General features: G+C 42.3%; 1 pseudogene; it reads left to right on the top strand.

The window, feature by feature from the left end:
• Nucleotides 1-1,079: 1,079 nt before the first annotated feature.
• The window catches only part of LOC106805989, a 14,454-nt pseudogene continuing 2,638 nt past the window's right edge, over nucleotides 1,080-12,895 (top strand).

Genomic DNA, 12,895 nt, shown 5'->3' with positions numbered 1-12,895 from the left:
TTATCCTTTCCCCTAATAAGGTCACTGTCTCCTCATGCCCACACGTTTTTCCTGACTAAATTTCCTTTTTAAAGAGCGTTTTAATTTCAAGAGGTATTTTATCTCATCACTTTTCCGAGGTATACCTGTTTGGTTCTATTCTTTTGAAAGCAATACGGTATATTTTTCTTCAGCTTACTTAACCAATTTCTGTACCTGAATATCAGTGTGCCCGGTCCCATCCAAATTTTCTGTAAATTTAAGCTATTGGTATTGGTTTCCACTTTCTAAGTCCTGTTTGGTTTCTGATATTATATCCCTTGTCTTCCCTCTCTTCTCCTTGAGCCGCTATTTTGCCATGGGGCGTCGCCGAGAGATCTTAAAACGCTACAGTTTGTATGTCGTGCTCTCTGTCTCTCCCTCCCTCCCTCTCTCTCTCTCTCTCTCTCTCTCTCTCACACACACACACACACACTCCCCTCTCGCTCTATCTCTCCAGAATGATTACTCCAAGCTTGAACATAACAGCTCCATATATCTGTTAATATACAGGACGTGTTGGCAATCATGGCCGAATATGCAGAGGTACAGTACCTAGTACCGTACTAGTACTATCAGCTCGATTAGACATGCGCACGGATTCGTTTATTCTGTTTGATCACTGATTACAATGTCGAGTATAACCAGAACTGTGAAGGACCAGTAGCCACATTCGAACTAGCTCTAGTGTTGGACTGTCCTGCAGTGAGGTGCATTGATAGCTTCTGTTTAACTGGCTCGGCTATTAAACTGTAAATCTACAGTGCTAGTTGTTCAGGCAACAAAATTACGTTGTTCTATAACTCGAGTTGTGTAATTATATGAGCAAATCTCAATTAAATACACAGCATATGGGAAATGCTAGTGATGTAAACACTCGTTACTGCAAAAAATATGGTGATTGAGAATATAATCTATACAAACTACATGAAAGTATAATATGTGTTGTATATTATTTCAGCATGTCCGGATTAAAGATGTAACACAAGAAGGGATATCATAACCAGATCAAGATCGTGTTCTAGGGCGCACTGCACATAGCGGAGACATTACGTGCAATCATGACAAGCCACGTTCCTAGCTGCACGACTCTATTCGTGGCGTTTGCAGTGGCAGCGCTGTGTGTGCAACAAGTGAATTCGTTTGCAAAGAGTGCAGGTAGATCGTCAATTCGTCCACGTACAAACAACGTGAGAAACGAAGTCGTCGATTTGACTGCGGAGTGTGAACTGCCACACATTCCCAGTGTGAGAGCATCAGCGCCCCCTGCTGTGCAAGAGAAAGCCGTGAGAGACCTAGTCGAACGACTGTTGCCACGGCGTGCTGCAGAATTCATCATCACTGTCGATCCTACGCTAGGACCCACTCATCATCTGACCTTCAGCATTCAGACGCTTGCATCTACAAATAGATCCGTCCAGGTTTCCATTGCGGGGACGAGTGGGGTCGCTGCTGCCGGCGGTGTGAATCACTACCTTAAGTACTTCTGCCACGCGCACGTATCGTGGTCGGGGGACCAGCTGAAGCTGCCATCGTCGCTGCCGGAGTTACGTGAGAGGATTGTTGTGACGTCGCGTGACACGCTGCGCTACTACCAGAATGTCTGCACGTCCAGTTACACATTCGTTTGGTGGAACTGGACGCGGTGGGAGCGAGAGATCGACTGGATGGCGCTGAATTCTATCAACTTACCACTTGCCTTCACCGGTCAAGAGGAAATCTGGTACCGCGTGTTTACTGGCCTGGGCTTCAACGAGACCGAGTTAGCCGATTTCTTCACTGGACCGGCATTCCTGGCGTGGGGTCGCATGGGAAACATTCAGGGATGGGGTGGTCCGTTGCCACGCTCATGGATGAAGGCACAGTTCTTACTACAGCGGAAAATTGTCGAGAGGATGAGGGAGTTTGGAATGACTCCTGTGCTGCCAGGTTTTGCCGGTTACGTTCCGAGAGCAACGAAGGAGCGGTTTCCGCAAGCCAACGTTTCAGTGCTTGACCCTAGTGGCTGGGGTCACTTCCATGACAAGTACTGTTGCACCTTGTTCCTTGACCCTCTGGACCCACTTTTCACCAAGATTGGCTCAGCATTCATCAGGGAAATGAACGACTCGTTTGGAGTTGATCATATATACAATGCTGACCCGCTGAATGAAATGGTACCTACTTCAAGTGATCCCACCTTCCTTGCAAATATTGGCAAAGCTGTTTACAAGTCCATGACGGTGGCCGATCCCAGTGCAATCTGGCTAGTTCAAGGCTGGATGTTTTATATCAGTTCTGGATTTTGGCAGCCAAAGCAGGCAAAGGCATTCCTGACGTCTGTACCTCAGGGCAAAATGTTGGTACTCGATTTACAGGCTGAGCTGTTCCCCCAGTACCTTCGTCTGGAGTCGTTCTATGGCCAACCGTTCATCTGGTGCATGCTACACAATTATGGTGGCGTGTCGGGTATGTATGGTGCAATAAACCAGACTGCTGAGGGACCAAGTAAGGCTAGAATGTTTCCCAACAGCACACTAGTAGGCACAGGTGCAACGCCAGAGGGTATCTTGCAGAATGATGTCATGTATGATCTGTTGTATGAGTTGGGTTGGATGGATGGAGTAAACTTGACAGCATGGGTGCAGCAGTACGCGTGGAGAAGATATGGAATGTCGTCGCAGCCGCTCGTCCAAGCTTGGGGGAATTTACAGTCGACAGTATATAATAACAAGAACAACTACAGTAATCATGGGGAATACATTGCGGTTTTGCGACCGTCCCTGCAACGCAAACCGCTAGTGTGGTATAGCGTGCCGCGATTCATGGAGGCATGGGACATTATCGTATCGTCTGTCGATGCAATGCAGAATGTGTCAACGTTCCGTTATGATCTGGTCGACACAACCAGACAAGCCCTGCAGATAATTATTGCCTACCACTATACGGAGCTACTAGCGGGTTATGATTCCGGGTCCATTGCCACTGTGCAGAAAGCTGGGAGGGAACTTCTTTTGGCACTTGACAATCTAGAATTGATTCTGAGGTCAAATGGGCATTTTCTGCTAGGTTCATGGCTTGAAGGTGCCAAATCTCGGGCTACTAATGAAAATGAGAGAGTGCTTTACGAGTATAATGCAAGAGTACAGGTCACTCTGTGGGGTCCAGATGGAAACATCATGGATTACGGTAACAAACAGTGGGCTGGACTTGTCTCTCATTACTACAGGCCACGTTGGCAGTTGTTTGTGGACATGTTACTGCAATATCTTTCAGCCGGTGAACCCTTCAACCAGACGGTCTATAACGAAGCCGTATTTACACGCGTGGAACAGCCCTTCACGTTTGCTAGAAATGTTTTTCCAGTAGTGCCGACAGGTGACTCCGGGGTGGTTGCCAAGGCTATCCATGCGCATTATCAGTTATTACTTCACACCAAGATGAAAGGCAGTGTGTTTACCACCGTAAATACAGGCACTACATATTGTGGACATAAGCCTATTGGTTAAACATGAACCATGAACACCGGATAAAGTCTGCTATTGGGAAAACGATTGAAGATTGAAGATTGAAAACAGTTTATTTGTGCATTATAAAAGAAATAATTACATGTAGAAGTACAATTTTAATCAGTTTAAGCACGGGAGTGGCGAAGGACACTTAAGTCATCTAGTCTGCCACCCCCAAGAGTAGATTAAAAGTAAAGTAATTTCACATAAGCAGCAATTAAGTGGAGAGCACGTTATGCAAATTCAATAAAGCAAGCAGTTCTTAAATCAAAAGTGAAAAAGTTTAGGAAACAAATATGTAATGAACAAAATATACAATGAATATAGAATGAGCAAGAAGATACTGTACAATTTAAGGATTATGCAAGATCATCAAGTTAAAACATCAACAACTCAACATAAATTGATCAAATTAATGACAACAAAACAACAGCAGGAACGAAGCAAGATTGCGTATAGAACAAAACAAAACAAAAGACTTTTTCACATATATGTAAGCATAGCGACGGTATGTAGGTAATGTCCACTCCTCAAGATTGGAACACGTCTATGCGTGTGGCCACCGGTGGAAGCAACAATCAAGAATACATGTACTACATATTTATGGGTCAGCCATAAAATCTATTTATAGGTCACCAATAATCATATTTATTGGTACACCATAAATCGACCAATGGGAAGCGCAGGATTTATATGCTCCCGGGATATAATCGAAGCCAATCAAATCAAAGAAAGCTATGTCCCAACCATAAATAACTTCCCGTCCCCGTTTTGCACCGTCTAGACGCATTGTCTGCGTTTCGCTTGGATACAATGTTAACTTGAATGTATGCTAGCGCTTGCATATTATGCTATGGCCTGCCGCCCGCTGAGATTTTCACTTCTGGCTAGACTGGTTCGCGGCCGCAACTGATTCGTCGCAGAGCGTGTACATTGTGTAGCAGAGCGTGAGGCCGGATACCAGTCCAATACATTATGCAATTGTAAAACGGGGACGGAAGTTATTTATGGTGGACATAATTCCTTTGATTTGATTGGCTTCGATTATATCCGGGCATATAATCCTCGCTTCCCATTGGTCGATTTATGGTGACCATAAATATGATTTATGGTGACCATAAATATGATTTATGGTGACCATAAATATGTATTTTTGTCCACCGTGGCCAACCATACACGTCTGCATGTTAGGGTTAGGGTTGGGATATGTAGCACGCACAATTAGCAGGAAAGAGAAATATATTTCTAATTAAATATTAAATCGAATTTATTTTTATTATTAAACTAATACAGTGACTAATAAATCTATAATGCTTATCCTTATGTTACTGTGCTCTGTGTTTTCGCTCCAACGCACAAAAGACAACGACGTAGCTTTCAACGGACAGAAATGCCGTTGACAGAACCTAATCCCATTTGAGGCACATGTAACTGTGGTGACCATACTAAGCTAAAACCTATTATAATTTTGAGAAAAACATGTCACTTGCTGAATTTACATTGTATAGCATCTTACTATAATTTGGCGAATGTTGTATGTATGTATAGTCGCGTTCACACGGTCGTGGTTGGGCTCGAGCCGGTGCGTTCACACGTACGCAAGTGAATACTGTCTGTCAAATTCTCTCTCACGCACGCACACACAGCACAGCACAATCACGCACAGCTCTCTCTCTCCTGGCCCATGTACGCGTGCGCGTGTGCGTGTAATGTACGTATGTGCGTGCGTGTTTGTGTGCGGAGGTGAGTGCGTGCGTGCGTGTTGTGTTGTGTAACACCCCGCCTTACTTGTATATTCCACATTATACATGTTTCTACCAGAATAATAAACTTAACGTAACATGAGTACGTGTAATGATAGATAGATATGACGCATAGTATTGTATTTGTTTTCCCCTTGTGGGTGGATGATCGTGGCAGTAATAATACAATTCAAAGACGAATTCTCTCGCTGTATATCTTTTAACACGAAATCACTTTATCACTTTTTAAGCGATAATACCTTATATAATAAAATCCATCAAATTTACAATATAGACAAGATGCTGCCTCGTGGATTCGCGCTTGCGTAGACAGTGTACGCTTACGTAACCTAGGAGTTTGTACCACTGTAAACAAAAACAAAGTATAACCAAAAAATATAAAAGTATAAAAACAAAGTAAGTTGTGATCATCATCATTACCACCATCATCATTATTGTCGCCGCAGCCTCTCACTCACCAGTCACCCTCATCTTGCCGACCTGCTCCCTCAGCTAGTCCAGCTAGTGAGCCGACTGAAGATTCGAAAATTGTGCAGTGAAATAAATTCAAAATGGATGGTAACATTAATCGTTACATTATTAAACATCAAATTACATTGCATATATGATTATAATACAGCAATTTAAAATTCAGAACACGCACTAGCGGCACTACACATACGCGCACATATTCACTACATATACGCGCCCCGTGTTTCATATACGCTGTGCTTTCATTATCACGTCGCTGATATTGCGTGTGTCGATACAGCTAGTCGAATCACAACGCACGTGTATATACATCGTGTTGTAGTAATTGTCGAGTAATTTGTCAGCGTCCGTGTTAGAGACAGATTAGAGATTAGAGCGTCCGTGCGTGTTGTTAGAGACAGATTAGAGCGTCCGTGCGTGTTGTTAGAGACAGATTAGAGCGTCCGTGCGTGTTGTTAGAGGCAGATGCGTGGAATCACCTGCGCGCGGACATTTATATACACTACGTTTAAATATCACGCACGACGTGCGTAAGATCCATTTCCCACCACCTTGCACCCAGAGAAGAGACCGGATACCAGAGAAGCGTCGCCTGAGAGGTGTTGATCCTGCCCGCTAAGCGCGAATCTTGCGCGCAGTTCCGCGGCAAGGCGCACGCGACCGCGGGAACGTCCTACGAAAGTATCACGCGCTGGCAGCTTTTGATCCGTGCGCCAAATCAAAAGGCCGGCGCACGGATCAATAGCTGCCAGCGCGTGATACTTTCGTAGGACGTTCCCGCGGTCACGTGCGCCTTGCCGCGGAACTGCGCGCAAGATTGGCGCTTAGCGGGCAGGATCAACACCTCTCAGGCGACGCTTCTCTGGTATCCGACGTTGACACAAAGCGTTTTGTGGTAAGCCCATGGTCGCATCGTAACATCGTTAGAAAATTGTTGCATTGTATGAAAGCGCCCCACGGAAGAAACATATAATAAAATACTGAAATAACCCTAATTACACTCAATGACTTACGCGCACGCCATGGCGACTCGACGATGTATTACTCCGGTGGACCGATGGCCATCGCAACATCCCATTGGCTGGATACAAATCACGATGCTCAAGACTCCTCATTGCACGCCCAGTAGCTATTCAAGCACATCCATAACATAAAAAAAACCATGGCCTCGATAGCAGAACTTCATAGAGCAGGGTAATGGTACGACGTGCAGAGGGGTTTAGCTGACTGCTCGAAATTGTCGTTCGGATCGAATCCCGTCTGTTTTTTGTTGTTTTTACTGTATTTTTTCTGTTTTATCCATATTACGCGTTGGCTAGGCAAAGAGCAGATGCGTTGATTATTGCTTCGATACAAAGCGCACCACGACGTGTTGACGTACATGCACGCACGCACGCACGCACGTGGTGTACGTACGCGACGCACGCACCCACGTGTACGCGCGCGCCAACACACACACTCATGCAACGCAATGCACGCACGTGTACCGTGCAGCACGCACGCACGCACGCCACGCAGCGCAGAAGCACGCACGGTGTAACCTACACACACACGAACGTACGCACGCAAACATGCACACACGTGCTTACCTGCACACGCACGGCACGCACGCACGCCAAACGTGTACCTTCACACGCCGCGCGACGCACGCACGTGTACGGTGCAACCAACTACGGACGCACGCACGCTGCACGACCCACGTGTAAGTTCACACGCACGCGACGCACGGCACATGTACGCGATGTTTCATGTGCTAGGCGAAGTATCGACCCGCTGTACAACATACCACTATAGCTAGCATGCCGTCAAGCATTAACTTTCAACTCTGAAGACGTCGCGGCTTCGTAGCCACGTGGGGCTAGCAGCCGATTGCGAAAGAAGCCTTGCTGCTAGCACTTCGACCTATAGTTTAATTAGGACTGAGACACCCTCGCAGGGTCACACGTGGGGTCACATGACTGCTATAACCACGTGGTGCTCCCACGGCTGTCATTATGAAGCTGCCGGCGTCCAGCTCCGAAAGCAACAGCAGAGCAGCTTGGCCTCAGTCAGGCAAGCTCGCACCCTTCCCACTGCTGGCGCTTGTCCGCCCTGCTAGTTGCCATGTAGGGTTGTTTAGCGGAGCTCGCGTCAGAAGTCTACGCAAGGATACGAAGCGCAGGGACGATGATCACGCCGCTTGCTACCCCCTTCCTGACGCAAGGATATACAGCGCGGAGCCAGCCTCGGCTCAGTCAGGGAAGCTGGCGCACCCTCTCACTGCTCGCGCACGCCACGCCACGATGCACGCAGTTGTACGCACGCACCGCACGGCACGCACGCCAGCAACGACCACGGTGGTACGTTTGCACTACAATAAACGTACAGTGTACGTGTACGTGTACGTGCACTGCTTTCTGCCTTCTGCCAACCACAAAACACAGGCACGGGCTATTAGGCTGGCGATGGTGTGGCATATGTTATTGCTGTAGTGAAATTAAGACCGCTACAAATTACCGAGACTGTTCGCTGGCAGCCAATTTAATCCCGCTTGCGCCGGCCTTTTTGATTTGAGCGGCACCGGATCAAAGCTGCCAGGCGCAGGTTTAGGATACTTGTCGTAGGACGTTTCCGCGTCAGCCGTGCGCCTTGCCGCCGGAAACTGCGCGCAAAGATTTCGCGCGCTTAGCGGGCAGATCAGACACTCTCAGGGCGACGCTTCTCTTTTGGTTATCCGGTCTCGTTCTCTGGGATGCAAAGGTGGTGGGGAAATGAGATCTTACGCACGCGTGCGTGATTGATTATAACGTAGTAGTATATAAAAAATGTCCACGCCGCCAGCGTGGAGTTGCACCGCATCTTGCCTCTACAAAACACGCACGGACGCTGTCTTAATCTTGGTCTCTAACAAACACGCACGGACGCTCTAAGTCTCATAATGCTGTCTCTAACACGGGCGCGTGACAAATTACTCGACAATTACTTAACAACACGATGTTTTAAAACGTGCGTAGTCGATTCGATAGCTGTGTCGACACACGCCATGGCGCGTAGCCAGGGGGGGGCGGTGGGGGCGCGTCGCCCCCCCCAAAACGGCTCAAATATTTGGCCCAAAATTGGCCTTAAATTATTTCCAAATTATTTCTGCGGGGCATGCCCACCAGACCCCCTTAGCACTGGCGATAGGCTACGGCACGTGTCAAACGTAGCAGTTGGTACAAATTGCCATTGCGTGCATGGTTGGTATGCCATGCTATAAATGTATGCTACGTGTGTGTGGTGTGGTGCTGTGTGTGATGCGCGCGCGCTGTGTAGTGTGTGTGTGGTGTGTGTGTGCTGTGTGAGCATGTGTGTGTGTGTGTGTGTATGCGTATTGCGGTGTGTGTGTGTATATGTGACGTGTGTGTGTGTGTGCAGGGGCGTCCAGAGGGGGGGTCGAGGGGGGTCGGACCCTCCCTTATTTTACCAACAACAAAAGGAAAAAAAATCATACACACGCACGCACGCGCTCCTTGTGTTGCCGCGCCACGCCACGTAGTCGACTCTGTACTCTCATAGCGCGCCACCGCAGACGCACCGGCACTGGCACACATCCCATGTTTCTATCCATGTCCTCCTTACCCCCGTCTACTGCACGCACGTCACTCCACACACACACGCACTGCGCGCGTCGACACACCACACTACACCGACCTTCTCTTATATGTGTCTCCGACTTAACAAAATCTTGTTTTAGTGCGTCTATTTTTTCTTGATAAAGATTTATAATTTTGTGTAGTCATATATTAAAATTCTTAATTATAAAACTTCAAGATGCTATAGATATTCCTCACCGTAACCTATCTTATAATTTCATTCTATTACAGTGCAAATATTAGGCTGTGCTATTATTCTCTGCAATAATTTGCAACCAAATTTTTTAAAAAAAATCTTATCTCCCCAACCCCCCAAATTCCTTCCCATTCTTTTTAAAAACACCATAAAATAAATCAAAAAAATTCCCTTTTATTCCTCTTTCCTACACCCCTTTTCAAAATTCTATCCTTCCCCTTCTTATATTTTCTCTCCGTTCCTATCTCCCCTTTAAATATTTCTTACTCTCTTCTATTATTATCTTCTATCTTCCACTTATCATCCCCCCCCACTCCTCTTACTTATTTACCCCCTTATTCCCACACTTCACCTTTCTCATTCATTTCCTTCCCCCCCCAAATAAAAATCCTTCCTACTTCTCTACACAAACTCAATATCATCACTTATAATTAAATCACATCTTATATCAAACACTCCTTATGATTATAATTATTCTCTTTTATTATTTCCGTCTATCGTTTTCTTTAATTTTAAATTGTCTTTATTATTATCATATATTTCAATTAATTTTATTTAATAATAACTTCTAATTTTTACCATCCATTTAATTTATTTCACTTCACAATTTTCTTAATCTTCCGTCTCCTCACTACTACTATTATATCATTCTCAATATATACATAATCTTAATATAATACTCTACATAATATTATTTATTATAATATATATCACAACTTTACTTTTTTATACTTGTATTAATTTTTTTTTTATACTTTTTTTTTTTTACATTTTACAAAACTCCTATTACTTAATTCTTTACACTTTCTACTTAAATTCTCTTAATCCACTCATCATCATCTTTTTTTATATTAAAATTTATTTATTTTTTATGTATATAATTTATATCTCTTAAAATTCATAAATCTTATTCCTTAAATATATACCATCATAATAATTCTTCTCTTTAATTTTATTATTTACTTCCACTTCATCACCCACAAATTTAAAACAAATACCATATACTATTCTTCATATCTATTCTATCATACACTTATCATTTACTTAATTTTATTAATTCTTATAAACATATTAATTAATATACAATTAACTTTACACAAACACAACACTCACTTCACTTCCACTCACCTCCTCCACACCAAACACTCACTTCACCATTACTTACATTACCTCACACCTCCACTCTACATTCCATTATATCATATATCTTCTGCTATTTCTCTCTCATATATAATTTACATTACAATTCACTTTCTACTTTAGAACTTCACCTTCTATTCCCAAACCACTTACCTCTGTTAACGCTACTATACCATACATAGCACATTCTCCAAATTATTAATTAATATTCCTAAGCAATTTTTAAAGTTCATCAATTACATTTTTTCTCAAATTATAATATTTTTTATCTATAATTCACCACATTACATCTTCTCAAATTATTATCTCTTTCAACTCATTCTTCCTTAATTCTACTCTCTTTTCTTTTCTTTATTCTAAACACATATCACATTAAATAATATAATCATTATAATTTATTATCACTTATTATTAATAATAAAATAAATTTCTATTTAATATTTATAATGTATTTCAAATATAATTTCTCTTTCCTTTAATTTCTCTTCTAGCATTATAATCCCAACCCTAACCCTAACCATTCATTACTTTATTTTTTCTTCCACTTACAAAATACCATATTTATTCCCTTTCAACCATAAATCACCAATTAATCTATTATTATATCCCTCATAATAATCTAATCCAATTAAATCAATTAATTATTTTTCACCATAAATAAACTTTCCTCCCCTTTTACAATTCATAATTTATTTACTTGTTTCCTCCTCACCTCTCATACAACAATTTAACACCTCTCTACCTACATTCTCTTCTTAACCTTCTATCATACTTAAAAATCTCACTCTTTCTCATTCCATTATTCATAATTTCAATCTCTATTCATACATTCCAATTAACATTTTATCAATCAACCATACAAATCTCTTTACTTTCAACTACTAATTTATTTATTTACATAATTTCCTTTATTTTATTCTTCTATATATCCTCATATAATCCGTCTTCTTCCCATTTCTTATTTATTGTACCATAAATAAATTTATTTTAGCGGCCTTTACCATAATATTTATTATATTTACCATGAAATATTTATTCATTTTATCTCTTTATTATTTTTCCACCTTGTCCAACCATATACTTTTCCATCTTCATTACATACCCCTTTACATACGCTTCTCTTGTTACATATTAATAAAAATTTCATTTTTTTTTTTTTTTTTCTACATTCATTCTTTCGCTCTTTTTCCAGGTACGCTTCTATTTATTTATTTATGATTTCTGATGGTGATGTTTTAGTGCAAATCTCTGATTTGATGTGTGGTTTTATTTGTGCTACCAAGACTTGAATTATCAATTTCGCGAGTAATCCCGGCTTAAAATATGAGGGAGGTGGGATAAGACCATTTAGTCTGTCACTTCTCATTCCTGAGTACATTCCTTGTTCAGTGAATTTTGTTGCATTAACATATTTTTTCCTAAACTTTCTTTCAAAGCTGTTTAGTTTAAATAACTGTCTGAGTTCTTTATAATGTTAATTTTTCATAAGCTATTCTCCCTCCACTTAATGTCGCAAAGGCGACTTTATTTGTGTAAAATAATAGCGCTAAAGTTTACTTTATTGAACTACTCTTCCGCGCGGAACCGGTGATTCGACTTTACTATAGCAGTTCACCTTAATTGTCCGTTGGCCCACCGTCCCGTACTTAAGATGAGCGTAATAAAATGTAAAAAAGTTTATACTAATCTACAATTGTTAATTAATTCTGTCTTATTAATGTTCACAAATAAGACTTCTCCTTTACGTAGATCGATTCGAGATCGGTTCAAGGTCTCCTAGCAAGAATGTTGGACCCAAGAATCATTCATAACTTGTCTCGAGGTTTTTTTTTCATTTTTTCATTTTTAACCATATTTCTTATTTCACAGGAGGTATGTTGATTGTTCCGGTTTATTTACGGTAACTTCGTTCACCAACACACATATGCGACCATAAAGTTCCACTGCTTTGTTATCTGTCAAGGCTGCATCCTAGATAGAGCACTACTTAAATTCTCGGGGGGCATGGTGATATTTCGTTTTCAACGGCACCCCTTTGAGATTACACCCGGTTTCAGCTAGCACCCCTGGACTTAAAAAACAGGGAAATTTGAATCGTAGTGGGCAGGAACTTTGAATTGTTGACTGTTTTTCCGACGTCTACTATTAAGGTTACGGTCGTTCTTTTAAGTAATTTCCGTTCTTCATAGACATTGTATCGAACTC

The sequence above is a fragment of the Priapulus caudatus genome, unplaced genomic scaffold (genome assembly GCF_000485595.1).
Source record: "Priapulus caudatus unplaced genomic scaffold, Priapulus_caudatus-5.0.1 Scaffold136, whole genome shotgun sequence".
NCBI classification, from domain to species: domain Eukaryota; kingdom Metazoa; phylum Priapulida; class Priapulimorpha; order Priapulimorphida; family Priapulidae; genus Priapulus; species Priapulus caudatus.
This window is presented reverse-complemented; position numbering and strand designations above follow the sequence as displayed.